The sequence below is a fragment of the Chiloscyllium punctatum genome, chromosome 17 (assembly GCF_047496795.1).
Source record: "Chiloscyllium punctatum isolate Juve2018m chromosome 17, sChiPun1.3, whole genome shotgun sequence".
NCBI lineage: Eukaryota > Metazoa > Chordata > Chondrichthyes > Orectolobiformes > Hemiscylliidae > Chiloscyllium > Chiloscyllium punctatum.
In genome coordinates this window covers 74,184,521-74,201,011 of record NC_092755.1, presented here as the reverse complement: position 1 = coordinate 74,201,011, position 16,491 = coordinate 74,184,521, and the positions used below count along the sequence as shown (strand labels likewise).

Below are 16,491 nucleotides of genomic sequence, written 5' to 3'. Positions count from 1 at the left end.
TGTACACTACACCCACTGCTCTAACTTCATCAACATGTTTTGTCACATCCTTGAGGAATTCAATAAAGATTTGTGAGGTACGACTTGCCCCTCACAAAGCCCTGTTGAATATCTCTAATCAAACTATGGATTTCCAAGTAATCTTAAATCCTGTCTCCAATACCTTTCCCATTACTGACATAAGACTGACTGGTCTGTATTACTCCAGGATTATCCCTATTTCCTTTTTTGAACAAGAGAATAACATTGTGTCCTCACTGTCCAGTGGAGTAATGCCAGATGATTGGAGGGTAGACAAAGATCATCACCAAAAGTGTAGCAATCTCTTCCCTCGCTTCCTGTAGTAACCTAGGGTATATCCCATTTGGCCCAGGATATTATCTATCCTTATGTTCTCCAAAAGTTTCAGCACATCCTCCTTCCTAACATTAGCCTGTTCTAGCATATTAGGTTGTTTTACGTTATCCTCAGAAATGTCAACATTCTACTTAATTCCATCACTGCTATAGAATATTAGCATTCTTGTTTAATGATACTTCAATTTAATTTCATGGATTTTCGAATGAACTCCATACTGGGTGAAGAATGTTAGACAACATCATGCATACAATATTTCTATCTTCAGTCAACCATGAGCATTTGAAAAGTGATTTGAGCAGCTCTCCTTCTGAGATGAACTTATGCACACTAGTAAAAAAAACTTTCTCTGAATAAAGTTCAAATGAAAATGGTAAAGCTTTACTTTGTTAATAAAAGCAGAGTTTTACAATGCAAAAGGTAGAACATGACATATGCGCAGGGGAAAACAAGGATATTCGCTTACAAAAGGAAAAAGGACACAAAACCATCAAAATAGCAAGATAGATTCATAATTGTACATACAATTGCACCACTCGGTGAGCCCAACTTATAAAAATACATTCTGTCCATCATGTAAATGAGTAAGGCAGGATATGATTTTCAGTGCCAGTATGATGCTAGGTACTTTGCAAACATTGGTGAATTATATTAAACTACATATCTCCTTATTGTTCACATTCAGCAAGTTACTGGCTATTTGCATCAAGCAGCCTGCACTTGCAAAACGCACAATTGAATGTCCAACATTTGATATGATTCGGCTATTGGACAATATTTATTGGATAATCATAAGTGTGCTAAAAATTATGACAACGATCAATTTAGGATCATCAGCTGGTCTCAGTCTGTTGCACTTGCCTGTACAAGCTGCATACAGGTAGTTTATTCTATAATGCGATGGTTGCGTTCTTGTGATACAGAAAGGTCACACTTTTAAAACAGCATTTAGAAGGTTTGGTGATGTAATCACGTTACTGCCAACACACACTTTAAAAGTTTGCGCTTTAGAAACAGTGTCCTCAATTCATCAAGCGCATTACAGCCAACAAACGCTTTAAAAGTTTGCCCTTTCGAAACAATGTCTTCAATCGCATTATATTGAATTTGTGTTAACGAAATGAGTGTTATAGCTGAATGACCTGTATATTAATACATAGGATCCTGTTTTTGCAGACAGAAAAGACACGTGCATACACTGTCTATTTCAACATCACAAAATAAGAGACAACCATTCATTTCTTGGTTCACTTCTCAGGACAATGCCCTGACTAAATTCAATCTGCCTGTCAATCATTTGCAGATTCGTCATGGCAACACCTCTTCCAATCAGAGCCCACTTGCCAACAGCACTCTCGTCTCATGCAACATAAATGTTGGTTTTCCCCTCGAATTGATATTTTTCTATATTGTCCTATGAGTGAAAAATAGAAAGCTTTGAAAAAAGTGTTTTTTTTTGGCAACACTTTACTTCTTTATATCAAATGACTAGAAGCATATATTGGTGTCTCACAGCTGTCTGAATTAGGAACTTTGATCCTTTTGTTATGGTCCAGGCCAGACTCCCTCAAAACATTTCAAGAAAGTAGCCTCGACCCTAACTTTGCTCATTGTTTTAAGCAAGTGTAAAGTGGGTATTCCAGGAGGGTTGCAGCTGACCCAACCATTTAGTTTCAAACAAAACAGAATTTATTTGCAAGATTACCGAATGAAACACAAAAGAATACAGAATACCGAATAATGTAACCTATCTGACACCCAACAGACTATCCCAACTTAATGATGCTGTTCCACATGGCTGCAACAATGCACATAAACACTCCTTGGCAGAGAGAGAGAGAGAGAGAGAGAGAGAGAGAGAGAGAGAGAGAGAGAGAGAGAGAGAGAGAGAGAGAGAGAGAGCAGAAGGATTAAGCATGGACCCTTCTTCCACGTAGTTATTTTCTGGAACCACAGCCTCAAACTTAATGCCTGCTTTCATTGAATAGCCAGACCGTTAAAAAAACCAAACAAAAGCAAACCAAAGAAATGCTGAACTAGGAGAACTGGACACTCCCCTTTCATTGCACAAGTGTATTTTAAAACTTTTTCCGAGGCAGTATCTGTTAGCTATAATCAAATTGGCCCTAAAACCTTTCAAACCTAGACTTTTCTGAATTGCTGCTTTTACGACCGCTCCTTGTTAAAGGAGCAGCATCGTCACACTTTTCATTTACATTAATGCCAAGCTTTTGGCATAATGTATAGGCCACAATTTCAAATATGCAGACAACTCAGAGCTTGAAAATGTAACAAGAACGAACACTGACAGTCTACTCCTATGGCTCCTGTAATTTAACAGAAATTTGAAACGGTGCATTTTGGTGGGAAAAATGAGGCAAAGCATCATAAACTACACTTTAAAAAATGTTTTTATAGGATATGCATTTTGTCTGCTAAGCATATATTTATTTCCCATCCCTAACTGTCCTCAAGGTGGCAGTGGTGAATCTACTTCATGAACCACTGTAATTAATGTGCTGCTGGTACAACCACCGTACTGTTGGGATCAAAGCTTCAGGATTTTAAAGCAGTAACAGTGAAAGAAATGACAGTACAGGGGAAAACCAGGATGGTGTGGAGCGTGCAGGAAAATCTGCAGGTGGTGGTATTTTCACACATCTGCTGCCCTTACTTTTCTTGGTAGACCTAGTAGAGGTCTTGAGTTTGGAAAGTACTATTGAAGGGATCTTGCTGCAGTACATCTCATGTATAGTACACACTGCTTTCACTATACGTCAATAGTGATTGTTTAAAAAGGTGGATGAGGTACTAATCAAGTGGGTTGTTTTGTCCTCAATGGTGCTTAGCACCTTAAACATTGTTATTATTGGAGCTGCATTCATTCAGTTAAATGGGAAGATTTCCTTCACAGTACTGACTTGTGCCTCATAATTAGGAACAGACTTTCGGATGTCAAGGAATGAGTCATTCATCTCAGAAATCCCAATCTCTGACCTACTTTTGTAGCCATAATATTTATATGATTGACCAGAAACTTAACTGGATCAAATGTGATCCTCAAATGTTGAAATTAGGGGATTCAACAATAATAATGCCAATGACTGGCCAGGAAGACTTGCTCATGTTGAAAATGATCATACTCTATTACTTGTAACATGCAAGGGTTACACACAATTTCGCACCCCATGTCTAGATGTAGTCTTGCATGTGGACACAGATGGCTTCAGCATCTCTGGAGTTGCCAAATGTGCTGACCATTGTCTACATATGCCCACTTCTAAGTTTATAATGCAGGAAAGGTGGAGCAAGTGAAGATGTTAAGCTTATGACACGATATTGAAGTACTCTTGCAGTTACGTCTGAGGACTGAGATGATTGGTCAACCATCTTTCTTTGAGCTAAGAATGACTCCAACCAATGGGGCAGTTTTTCACATTTTTCACTAACCAGTTTTACATTGGAACCTTGATCGACTATCAAATTCTGCTTGGATGTCAAAGGTAGACACTCTCAACTCAACTTCAATCTTAAAATAGTGCCATTTAAAAGGGATCACAGGAACACATATACTTTGGGCCATACATACATAAATCTGTGAAGATGGCAGTGAAATAACTTTGGGAATGTCAGTATCCTGTCACTAAGTTATCCTTTATTTACACGTGCATCGTTAATGACACTGACCCAGCTAGCTCAGAGCTGTCTAACAGAGTGAACAGAACCTCTGATAATTGGTCAGTCAGGACCTCCTGTTTGGACCAGGTTAACGGCCCCAGTCAGGGAACTCATATTCTAGGAGATGCACCTGGCTGACCTCATTCTAGTCACTACATCCTTTCCCCTCTAAGTTTCTGGAATGCAGGCCCGTTCTCTTTCCAGTAGCTACTCCTGCAGCACTTTTGCACCAGGTCTGGTTCTTCTGACTCTGCCATGGATATTGGTGCTGTGTACTGGACTGTAGTCTGCCTCTTGGCTGAAACTCATCACAGATAATTTGATTTATTGTTACATGTACCGAGTACAGCGAAAAGCTTTGTTTACAGGCAATACAAGCAGATCATAGTAAGCAAGGATGTATAGATCAAAAAGACTTGGGTTACATTGTACAGCGCAGGGTCTAGGAGATATCAGTGTTAGCAAGATCAGCATTGAGGCTAGAGAGCCATTCATCAATCTAATAACGATTAGGAAGAAGGTTCTTGGGCGGTAATGGCATTGAAGCTGCGACATCTTCCATTTCCATCCCATCCTCAGAGGTTTCTTCAATGCTAGGTGGAGGAGAACCCACGGGTTCTGACAGCCTTGCTGTATTTTCTGAGGGCCGGCTATGTTTTACTCCTGTCCAATTTGCAAGGCTGCAGCTTTCATGTGGTCCATATGCTTGTTGAGAACCGCCTCTCCTACCCAACTTTGTATGTCATGGGACTGGACCTCGTGTTAACCTTACTGCTTAACCTTGGGAATGGCCATGCATGGTTTCGACGCCAGACTCGTTCCCTAAGGTAAACGGTCTCTCTTGCTTGGAGCATTATTATGTCTGGCATTAGTGTTCCTGATGCCATTTCACCCTCCCCTCCCAGGTCCGAGAAGATCAAATTTAATTTGGCGTGGAATCTTCTTCCATGAGTAACTCTCCTAGAGCTATCCTTGTAGTTGTGTGAGTGGTAGTTCTATAATCAATCAGGACACTATGCTGTCGGGTAAAGCTTGAAGCTCTCTCTTTAAGCCTGCCTTCAAAAGTTTGGTCTTCTCTCTCCATTGGACCATTGAACGATGGATAGTATGGGTTTGAGATGTTAATGGGTTAATTTGGTGTGCTGACATGTAAGAAATTAGATACTAAACTACACTGAGGGACTTTTGTTTTTCTGTTATGCAGGCAAGAAGTGACAATCATACTTGGTTCTCTGGAAATGCTAAACTATCTAAGACAGCAATTGAAAAATAAGGAATAACCTAATCACACGTTGTTTTTGGGGGGCACGTACTATTACTGTTGCTGGGCATGTGACTATGGGGAACTAGCAGGGGGCTGTGTCTTGCATACATGACTGGCTGTGATATAAAACCCAGTATAAAGGGAGGATTGTTCCCTTATTCAGGAAGCAAGCTTGACACAGCTTTGCAAGCAGTGTGAAGAGTGTTAAATTATCCTTCAAAAACCTTGCGCATGTGCACAATCCTTTATCCGAAATGCTTGGGACCAGCTGGTTTTCAGAATTCAGAATTTTTTGAATTGCAGAATAAAGGACAGCTTGATGGTGGAACTTTTAAAAATCTTAAGAGGAGCAAACTCACTAAGTAAAACGGGCCTTGAGGCCTGCCAGTGCTGGGCCACACCCTCCACGTCACATCTGAGTGACACGCATCGAGTGGTGTTGACTTGGGTTAACTGTTTGCACACCAAACAACCTTGTTAAAGAGAAAAAAACTTCACAAAAAACCTTCGGACTTTGTAGCTTTTCAGATTTCGGATAAAGGGTTGTATACTTGTATTTGCATAAATAAATAGTGGCTATTCACAGAAGTTGGTGTATTGCATTAGCATCAAGTGTGTAAGAAACACATAAAGGAACCTTACAGAGCTGCCCTTGCATATAGAATGCCATTCAACATTAGGAAATACTCAAATTCCCTGATGGTAAACAATGGCCCATTGTCTCGAACCAACATCTCTGGGAGTCAACATATTAGAAAAGATGCTCACAACTTCTCAATCATCATCCGTGATTGGTGAATGAATTCTATGCATGCCCAACCACTTTGAATGAGTATCCACAATGACTAAAAACATGGAGTCGACGAAAGGATTGGCACAGTCGATGTGTAACCTAATCCATGAATATGAGGGAGATTCTGGTGGCAATTTCAGCTTCCACTGTTGCTGGCTACGTCCAGGCCGATCATTCTGGCTGCAGACTTCAACTGTATCATTGATGCAGATGGACGATCTGGCGGGGGACATAGTAAACTGGACACCACTTCCAGAGTCCTGATGGAAATGGTCAAAGATGCCAAGCTGCTCGATGTCTTCAGCACTCCTGCAGACGGAGCGCAGCGTAGATACACCTGGTCACGGGCAGACGGGTCTATACGCTCAAGGATAGATTACCTGTTTGTGTCCCGAATGTTCTCGGTCAGATCCACTGACGTCAAGCCGGTGTTCTTTTCTGACCACTGACTCCTGCTAGCCGACTGTCACCTACAGGATGAGCAGCGGTCTGGTAAGGGAACGTGGAAGCTGACCACCAAGCTGTTGACCCCGGGAAACATTGAGGAGCTCAGGAGGGATTACGCAGGTTGGAGAATCGTGAAGCCCCTGTTTCAGTCTCCAGCGGACTGGTGGGAAACAGTAAAAGGGAACATCAAGAGATTCTTCATCCTCAAAAGGTGTTCAGGAGGCAAGAGAGAGGCGGGGAAAACTGTCCCAACTCCAGGAAAGTATGCAGAACCTGTTCCTGCTGCAGACAATGGGGGTCGATGTCACGGAGGACCTCCAGGAGGTGAAGGGCAGGCAAGCCTCGCTCTTTACCTCAGAAGCCTCCAAGATCATCTTCCAGTCCAGGGTCCACTCCGTGGAGCAGGACGAGACGTGCTCAAGTTTCTTCTTCCAGAAGATGCACAAAGAGAGCTCTGTGCTCAGCAGCCTGAAGGAAAAAAATGGCTCGGTAACGTCATCTCAGGCTGATGTGATGAGGATCAGCAAATCCTTCTATGCCAGTCTGTATTACTCGAAGCCAATCAACAGCGCGGCCTCCCAGTCGTTCCCATCCTCTATCACGGAGGTCATAAACGACAGACGGGAGAGACTGGACCAGCCGCTATCTCTGGACGAGCTGACCAAGGCCCTCAAGTCCTTCGAAAAGAATAAAACTCCCAGAAGTGACGGCTTACCGGTCGAGCTCTATTCTACTCTGTGGGACTTGTTTGGCCAGGACCTGCTTGAGGTGTGTGTCAGTATGTTTCTGGCAGGTACCATGAGCGAAACCATGAGGAAAGGCATCATCACCCTCATCTACAAGCGGAAGGGGGAGAGGGAGGAAATCAGAAATTGGAGACCAATCTCATTATTAAATGCAGATTACAAAATCTTGGCAAAAGTTATCGCCAACCGGGTCAGGTCTGCTCTGGAATCAGTGATCCACCCTGACCAAACCTGTGCTGTACCAGGCAGGAAGATTGCTGAGAGTCTCACAATCCTCAGAGATACGATTGCCTACGTGTAGGACAGGGGGTTGGACACCTGCATCATCAGCCTGGACAAGGAGAAAGCCTTTGACAGGACATCACATATGTATATGTTAGATGTTCTCTCCAAAATGGGTTTTGGGGAGGGAATCTGCAATTGGATCAGACTGTTCTACATCAACATTGTCAGTGCAGTCTCAATCAATGGATGGGAATCAGATAGCTTCCCAGTCAGATCTGGAGTCAGGCAGGGCGACACTCTTTCTCCTGCCTCGTTTGTGTGCTGCACAGAGCCATTTGCCAAGTCCATAAGGACGGATGCAAGCCTGAGAGGGGTGACTATTCCTGGCAGCAGGGGCCTGCAGGTTAAGGCCTCCCTGTACATGGATGATGTTACCATTTTGTGCACAGACTCTTGTGCATATGTGACCACTTTGAATGGGCCTCGGAGGCCAAGGTAAACCGAGGCAAGAGCAAGGCCATGCTCTTCGGGAACTGGGCCGACCAATCCTTCATCTCCATCACCGTCAGGACTGACCACCTGAAGGTGCTGGGTATTTGGTTCAGAAGGGCTGGGGCTTGCGCCAAGTCTTGGGGGAGCGTATCAAGAAAGTGAGGCAGAAACCAGGCAGATGGAAGCTATGGTCGCTCTCCATCACGGGAAAAAAACCTGGTTATCAGGCATAAGGCACTGTCAGTGTTGTTATACGTGGCACAGGTCTGGCCTATTCCCAGAACCTGTGCCATTACAGTCACCTGGGCCATCTTGCATTTTGTATGGAGATCAAAGATGGCCAGGGTCCGAAGGGACTCTATGTACAAAGCTCTGGGCAACAGAGGGAAAAACACACCAAATGACACCCTCACCCTGATGGCCACCTTTGTGTGTGGCTGCATCAAGCTGAGCGTGGATCCCCGGTAGGCAAACACAAAGTGTCACTACATACGGAGGTTCTACCTGTCCCCGGTGATGCGAAGGATGGGCCTGGCCTTGCTGCCGCGGAACGCTCCAAGTAGTTGGACCGTTTCATATCACCTGTCCTTCAAAGAGAAATTTATGAAGAAAAACACCTTTGACCACAAGTCCATCAGGAAATGGTCAGCACGTAGTGTCCTTGAGACCCTTCGGGAAAAGGAGAGGGCGGATCCTGTCGAGCGGTTTCCTGGGCAGACTGTCAAAGTCATTTGGCAGAATTCTGGCGATGAGGCACTTTCCAATAAGCACCTCGACATGGCTTGGCTGGTGGTGAGAAGGACTCTGCCTGTGAGATCCTTTATGCACGCCCAGACACACTGCCACACTGCACGCTGCCCTCGAAGCAGTTGTGGAAAGTACGAGACTGTCACACACCTCCTTCTGGAATGTGCCTATGCAAAGGAAGTCTGCAGATGAATGCAGTGGTGTTTGTCGAGGTTCGTCCCACGCATCTCCGTGACGCAAGACTCCGTGCTCTACGATCTGTTCCCCGGGATGCATACTGAGACGAACATCAGCTGTGCCTAGAGGATCATCAACTTGGTGAAAGACGCTCTTTGGTCTGTCTGAAACCCGTTAATCTTCCAGCTGAAGGAATTGACCCCGACTGAGTGTTGCGGACTGGCACATTCCAAGGTCCAGGACTACGTGTTGAGGGATGTGCTGAAGCTTGGGGTAGCTGCTGCCAAGGCACAGTGGGGAAAGACCACCGTGTAACGTCTGTCTGCCAAAGAACAGGGGGCCCACACAGTAAGTGGGCTTCACTGACGCCTCAGCTAAACATATGGATATATGGATGGTAAACGTACAGACCTGAATATACAAATGATTAATTCCGATCTCTGTATGCAAAGAAATAGAATGTATGTGTATGTATGGCATGACCAATTGTACAGATCATCAAAATATTTTATGAATAAAGTATATTTTTGAAATTAAAAAAATTTCTCCTTGTTGGCACTCTGGGCACTACCCCATTAACACAGCTATGTCAGCATCCAATCCTAGCCACCAGAATAACTTCATTTTGGAAACTCCTGGTGGAGTCCAGTCAATATCTGACAGTGACTTTTGCTCAGGACAATCAATCTTGCTCTCCATAATAATATGCTAACTTCTACAGTGATCTTGTCTTGTCAGGTCCAGGAAGGTTTCAATTCTAGTTGTGATGGCCCTTTTAATTTCCACCATCACCACCAGCTGTTTTAGCTTTTCCAGGATCTTTTCTGTCCCGTTGGATATTGTCAGCGGTGACCAAAAGGGTGTTCAGAAAATTCAAAACCAGAATGGACTCTTCTAGTGGTAGCATCACTGGTGGTGTGTCCGCCAGTAGAACATATATCCACATTTGCCACTTGGCAGCCAGACGGTGTCCCAATTTGTAATTATACGCACTCAATAACAGCCCATTGCTGAATTGGACCTGAAGCTATGGGTATCATAGAGAGGACTGGGCGCCTCCTAGCAGAGCGCTTTAGGGAACATCTCCGGGACACCCACACCAATCAACCACAGCACCCCGTGGCCCAACATTTCAACTCCCCCTCCCACTCTGCCGAGGACATGGAGATCCTGGGCCTCCTTCACCACCAGCCGCCTGGAGGAAGAACGCCTCATCTTCCGCCTCGGAACACTTCAACCCCAAGGCATCAATGTGAACTTGAACAGTTTCCTCATTTCCCCTTCCCCCACCTCACCCTAGTTCTAAACTTCCAGCTCAGTAACTGTCCCCATAACTTGTCCGGACTTGTCCTACCTGCCTATCTTCTTTCCACCTATCCACTCCACCCTCTCCTCATTGACCTATCACCTTCATCCCCTCCCCCACTCACCCATTGTAATCTATGCTACTTGCTCCCCATCCCCACCCTCCTCTAGCTTATCTCTCCATGCTTCAGGCTCACTGCCTTTATTCCTGATGAAGGGCTTTTGCCCGAAATGTCGATTTCGAAGCTCCTTGGATGCTGCCTGAACTGCTGTGCTCTTCCAGCACCACTAATCCAGACTATGGGTATCATAGCCCTGCCCCTTTTTGAGTAGCCTGAGCAGGGGTTAGTGGCCCATTACAATTACAAATTTATGTTTGTAAAGATGTTGGTGGAACTTTCTTTCAAAGATGATAGATATTCTCTCTCTTTCTGGGCCTATTTTGTTTGGCATCAGCCAAAAAGTGTGGGAAACATACACTATTGGGTTTTTTCTCTCTGTTGGGCCACTGATGAGCTAACACTACCCCTGTACTGTATGGGGAGGCATTGCATGTGAGCACTACATCTCGCTTGGAATCAATGTGATAGTTCTCTAAATGTTCTTTATTGATCTTCCTGGTTATTCGCACGTCATCCAAGTAAATGGTGACCTCAAGTAGACCTTGTAAAATGTTCTCCATTGTCTGTTGGAAAATGGCACAGGGCTGATGACACCCTAAAAGGCAGTCTCATATTGGTATAGGGGTACTAATTGTAGCATACATCTGGCAATCCTCATCTAATTGTATCTGCAAGTATGCATGACTCATGTCCAGCTTTGTGAAGGACAGCTCCCTTCCCTCCATGTTTTGCGTACAAGTCATCTATGACAGAGATTGGGTATTTATCCAGCTGTGCAATGAGGTCTACCGTTTGTTTGAAATCCCCAGAAAGGTGATGGGTTTCACATTCGGTATGAGTGGTGCTGCTCATTCTGCAAATTGTACTGGTTTGATGATTCCTTCACTTTCAAGCTTCCTGATTTCTGCCTCTACTTTTGCACACAAGGCAGAAGGCACTGGGCAGGCCTTGCAGAATTGCTTGTTGGTCAACATGTCACCTTGGCCACTTGTCGGCCAGACGGTGTCCCAACTTGTAATTATATGCACTCATTGTTGAATTGGACCTGAAGCTATAGGTATCACGGCCCTTGGCCTCCTGATAGTCCCTGGGCCTTCCTGAAAAACTCCCAGGTATTTAATTAAGACTTCACTCAGGCAGCCATTGTCTAATCGAGAAATGTCGAGCTCATGAAGTTGACTCTTTCTGAGTCAATGATGGTGCATCAAGCTTGGGCCCAAGCCTTTTACTGCTCATCCTGTATACTGGTAGCAACTACAATAGACTGCCAGCCCCATTCTCAAGAAAATTTTATTCATTTGGCAGAGGCTTGGCTTTGGTTTGAGGTTTTGCTGTGGGCTGACCAAAAGTCCTTCTGTTCAGGATATGTTCTGAGTGAGGCTATGCAATTGCCTTCACTCAAGTGGTGTTCCCCAAACTCAGCTGGCCTGGTGAGGGTGTTCACCTGTAAAAATACCATGCAGCTCATCAGCTTCACTTGCTGCAGTTTCTAATATCAAAGCCAGTTGTCATGCCTGTTTGAAGTCCAGATGGGTTTCAGCTCATAGTCGTTTTTGCATTGTCACATCATTAATCCTGCATACCAGATGATCTCTCAGCATCTCACTTAAGGTTAAACCAAAATCACAAGTCTCTGCCAGTCGTCTTAACCTCAAACATCCTGATACAGATTCCCTGGTTCTTGAACAATCGAGTAAAACCGATAGCGTCTCAGAATTAGAGGTAGCTTGGGATCGTAATATTCTTGAAAGGTTTAAATATCTGATGCCTCAGGAAAAGTTAGGCCCCTATTAACCAAAAGAGATATGTCCACAAGCAGTCAGGAGACTGCTTGTGGACATCCGCCCTCATGTCATTTGCCTGGAAAAAAATAATGCATTCTTTCCACATATTGGGCCCAGTCTTCAATGGCAGGATCGAATGAGTCTAGCTTCCCATATGACATCATAATGCCAGAAATGCTTACCCCAACTCAAAGACAACAAATCTCTTCAAGGTCATGTTTCTCTTGACACAAGATACTGAAGTACTCCACAAAGGCTGGTATCCTGTCACCAAGTCACCCTTTATTTGCACTCACATATTACATGACACTGACCCAGCCAGTTTAGAGCCAGCTCGACTGACACTGCTGTTTTTTTTGTCTTTCTATTTTGTTTTTTTTCTTTTTTTTACTACCGCCTAACTGCAGTACACTCCTGTTTATATCTGTCACTGAGGACTCCCTGATTGGAGTTGTTGACTCTGTCCAATTAGGGAACTCAGATTCACCTGGCTGTTCTCATTCCAATAACTACAGACAGGATGAGGTTAGAAGGCTATTAAAAACCATACAGTATCTTGGCTAATAAACAGATTGGGAGATTGCAAAACAAGGAAGTTATGCCAAACGATTACGAATGATTAGTTAGCTATCAGCTAGACGAATACATCCACTTTAGGAACAATGCCAAAGCCTCAGCTGGATTGCAGAGGGAATTTGGTAGAATGGCGCCCAGGATGCAAGGTTTCAGTTACATGGAGAGCCTAAAGAACCCGAGTTGGCCCCCCTAAAGCAGGAGAATCTTCGGGTGATCTAATAGAGGCTTTCATAAATCACAGAGTTTTGATAAATAAGGGGAAACAGTTTCCAATGGTGGCAAGTTAGCAACTGCAGTAACCTGTTGTGCAACTAGTGGGTGTCATGAGGAAATAGTTTATACACTGTGATTTACAATGTACGATGTGCTGCTCAAAAGGGTGGCAGAAGCAGGTTCAGTAATTGCTTTCATAAAGGTATCAAATATTTTGACTTGCAGATCTGCAGATTATAGGAGAAAGCAAGTACAGGTATGGGTTGAGTGATGTCCACCTGTACTGTATCCTTTGGTGATTCCATAATCAAACATAATATCACACACTTATTTAATGATGCACATATGCAGATCTGTTCAAGTAATTACATATTTTTAAACATATATGTTTTATTATAATAAGTTTTGTGCAAGTAAATCCCTGAACGGTCATAATTGTCTTAGACTGTTCATCATGACCTCAGTTGTCACAGGAATCACATTTGGATTTCTGCCAAAACTTTAACTTATTTAAGTAGTCCAGAAAAATTCTCATCACATCACTTCCAATTAAGACATTGCCCTTTTTTATAATTTAAAGATAAACTATATTGTAACAACCCGAATAGCATATATAGATGGCAATGTGACTCAAAAAGGAAATTAAAAATGGAGTTCATATTTTTTTCAAATTGCATGGATTAGATTAGATTAGATTACCTACAGTGTGGAAACAGGCACTTCGGCCCAACCAGTCCACACCGACCCTCCGAAGAGTAACCCACCCAGACTCACCTCCCTCTGATTAATTGACCTAACACTATGGGGCAATTTAGCATAGCCAATTCACCATGGCACATCTTTGGACTGTGGGAGGAAACCAGAGCACCGGAGGAAACCCACACAGACACAGGGAGAATGTGCAAACTCCACACAGACAGACAGATGGATGTAATTTCCCGATAACGTTACACTACCATAGTACTATGGATTTTATCCTGTTTACACAGTAGGGAATTCTTTAAATATATATCAGTGACTTTCAAATTGTAGTAATTCTCAAATATACAAATATTATAGCTACTTATGGCTACTAACATGCAGTTTTTGCTGCATATGTAGCTCCCTACTATCATGCATATCTGAATATTGAGGCAACTATGTACATCTGTATTTTCTTGATGGGCATAAACTACTTGGCACAGACCCAATATTTTCTGAGAATATTAGAACTTTGGTGTTCATATGGGAAAATTAATAAGTCACTGTAAAAAGTCCCATTAATCAGAAACTTAACTGGACTCACATCATAAAACAATCATTTCTAGAAAGTCAGAAACTATATGATTCGAAGGGAGTCACCTCCTGACTCCCTAAATCCTTATCTCCATCTACAAGAAAAAGTCAGGAACATGATGGAATACTGTCTGTTAGCCTACATTAGTCCAGCACTAACAAAATGCAAAGTTCAACCCCATTCAGTGCAAAGCAGCCTGCTTGACTGGCACCCCTTCCATCGTCACACCATTTGTGGCACTGCTGCCTCACAACCCTAGAGACCCAAGTTTGATTCCAATTTTGGGCAAGCCTCTTGGTGCTCCGGTTTTCCTCCCACAGTCCAAAAATGCAGATTAGGTGGATTGGCCGTGCTAAATTGCCCATAGAGTCCAGGAACATGCAAGCTAGATAGATTAGCCATGGGAAATGCAGAGTTGCCAAGGTAAGGTGGGTCTGGGCAGGATACTCTTAAGAGAGTCAATGTGGACTCAATGAGCTTCCACACTATAGGATTGTGGTCCACCAACAGGGCACCGTTTTGAAGAAAGTAACATCTGTAAAATGCACACACCAACTTACCAAGACTTTTTTTTCAGTACTTCCCAAACTTTTGCTCTCTACCACCCAAATGAAGGGCAGCAAGTGCATCAGAGCTCTATCACCTTCCAAGATTCTTCCCAGGTCACACAGCATCCTGACTTGGAAATATATCACTGTTCCTTCAATTCCACCAGCTCAAAATGCATCAAATTTCTACCCTCCAGTACCATGTAGGTATCCTTAGCACGTTAGGGTTGTATGGGTCACATCGAGGCACTTAGTGACTCAAGGGCAGTTAGAAATGGGCAATAAATCAGATCTTGTCAGCAATACCGACATCTGAAATGTTAAAAACTGCTAAGTGAATAATGTCCGCAGACTGAGGGGAATCGAACTACGCAACGGAGCAACCCCATTCTAACAAACACTAGCTTGTATCAATATGCATGGAGGGAACGTTGGAGAACGAACAGCTGAGACAAGTACTGCCTTCTCGGAGGTAACGTGGACGATCGATGTCGACAGATAGAATCAAAATGCAGAATAGCAAAATGTCATTACAAAAATCACGTTTTCTCCACCCTGACATGTTAACGATTGAGCCATGAAGACTTACACCAAAAAATATAATTCCTAAAAATATACACGCCCACACAAAGTCCAAAATCAAGCATTCTACGCCCACACCTCCTCCCCCCCCCACCTCCCATCCACATACTGACATCGGCTTTAACAAAAATTAACTTGGATTTTACAGTAAGAATAAACAGGAGGCCAGATGATCTAACAAAAACCGAAAGAACTGCGGATGCTGTAAATCAGAAACAAAAACAGAAACTGCTGGAAAAACTCAGCAGTTCTGACAGCATCTGTGGAGAGAAATTAGAATGAATGTTCCTGGTCCACTGATCCTTCCTCATAATAGTCTCTGATTTCTCTCCAGGGACTGCGGCTGGCAAGTTTTTTGTATGTGTGCAGTTCCCTGTATGACACTCTGCAAGAAGCCAGAGCGAAAAACTACCCAGGCCTAATGTGGGCTGCCCCCAGTAAATAACACACCTCACTTTCACGCTTATATTGCGATACAAATGTCAAAACTAAAGTAGAACCCCCACCAGCAGTAAACGCCCACTCGCGTTTCCGACACCTCCGTCTCCTATTCCAACAATAACAAGTCTGTTTGAAGCTACGGCTGAATCCCACCAAACTGGGGAAAAGATGCTGCAAAACTGCAAGTCCTCTGTTCATGCCAAATATTATTGTATTTGACAATAATTCCGTATCTTGGTTGAGGCGTGGAGATGTGGGAGATAGAGGGCGGCAGCTGCATTGTTAAATTGGGGTGCTCGCTCCTTCAATGTAACAATGAAATGCTCTAAAATCAGCAACGATTCAAGTACCTTCATGACAGTCGCTCGATTCCACGTCCTGAAACTACAGCAACATGTCCGGCCTCTCGGCGCCAGAGGCTCAGGGAGCTCGAGCACAGTCCGAGACACCATCAACCGCTCGCGCTCCTACTGCGGCTGCGCACAACCGTCCACCGAAAAGGAGCGGGTCACCCTCTCTGACTGACACCCGTATTAGCCAATCGGGATCGTCATGTTGTGCCGCCCACGAGACAAAAGTGATAAAATGATGGTCGAATCAGTATAGACAGGAGGTGATTCGCGTGGAGTATATGAGGTTATTTCGAGGGTTTGAAGTGTTTTGCTTCAGCTCTTCCTCAACTAAATTCAAATTTTACCATCTATCAAGATGGAATTCA

General features: G+C 43.7%; 1 protein-coding gene across 7 annotated transcripts in view; it reads right to left on the bottom strand.

Annotated features, from left to right (window-relative positions):
• The window catches only part of LOC140487983 (calcium/calmodulin-dependent protein kinase kinase 2-like), a 111,591-nt gene extending 95,332 nt beyond the window's left edge, over positions 1–16,259 (bottom strand). For 6 of the 7 annotated variants that reach the window (XM_072587482.1, XM_072587485.1, XM_072587480.1 and 3 more), the window contains exon 1: positions 16,124–16,259. The gene's annotated coding sequence lies outside the window, so the exon portion shown is untranslated. Of the gene's footprint in view, positions 1–15,838; positions 16,084–16,123 lie in introns of those variants that run through there. The other variant, XM_072587481.1, reaches the window with a different exon arrangement.
• Positions 16,260–16,491: the final 232 nt, after the last annotated feature.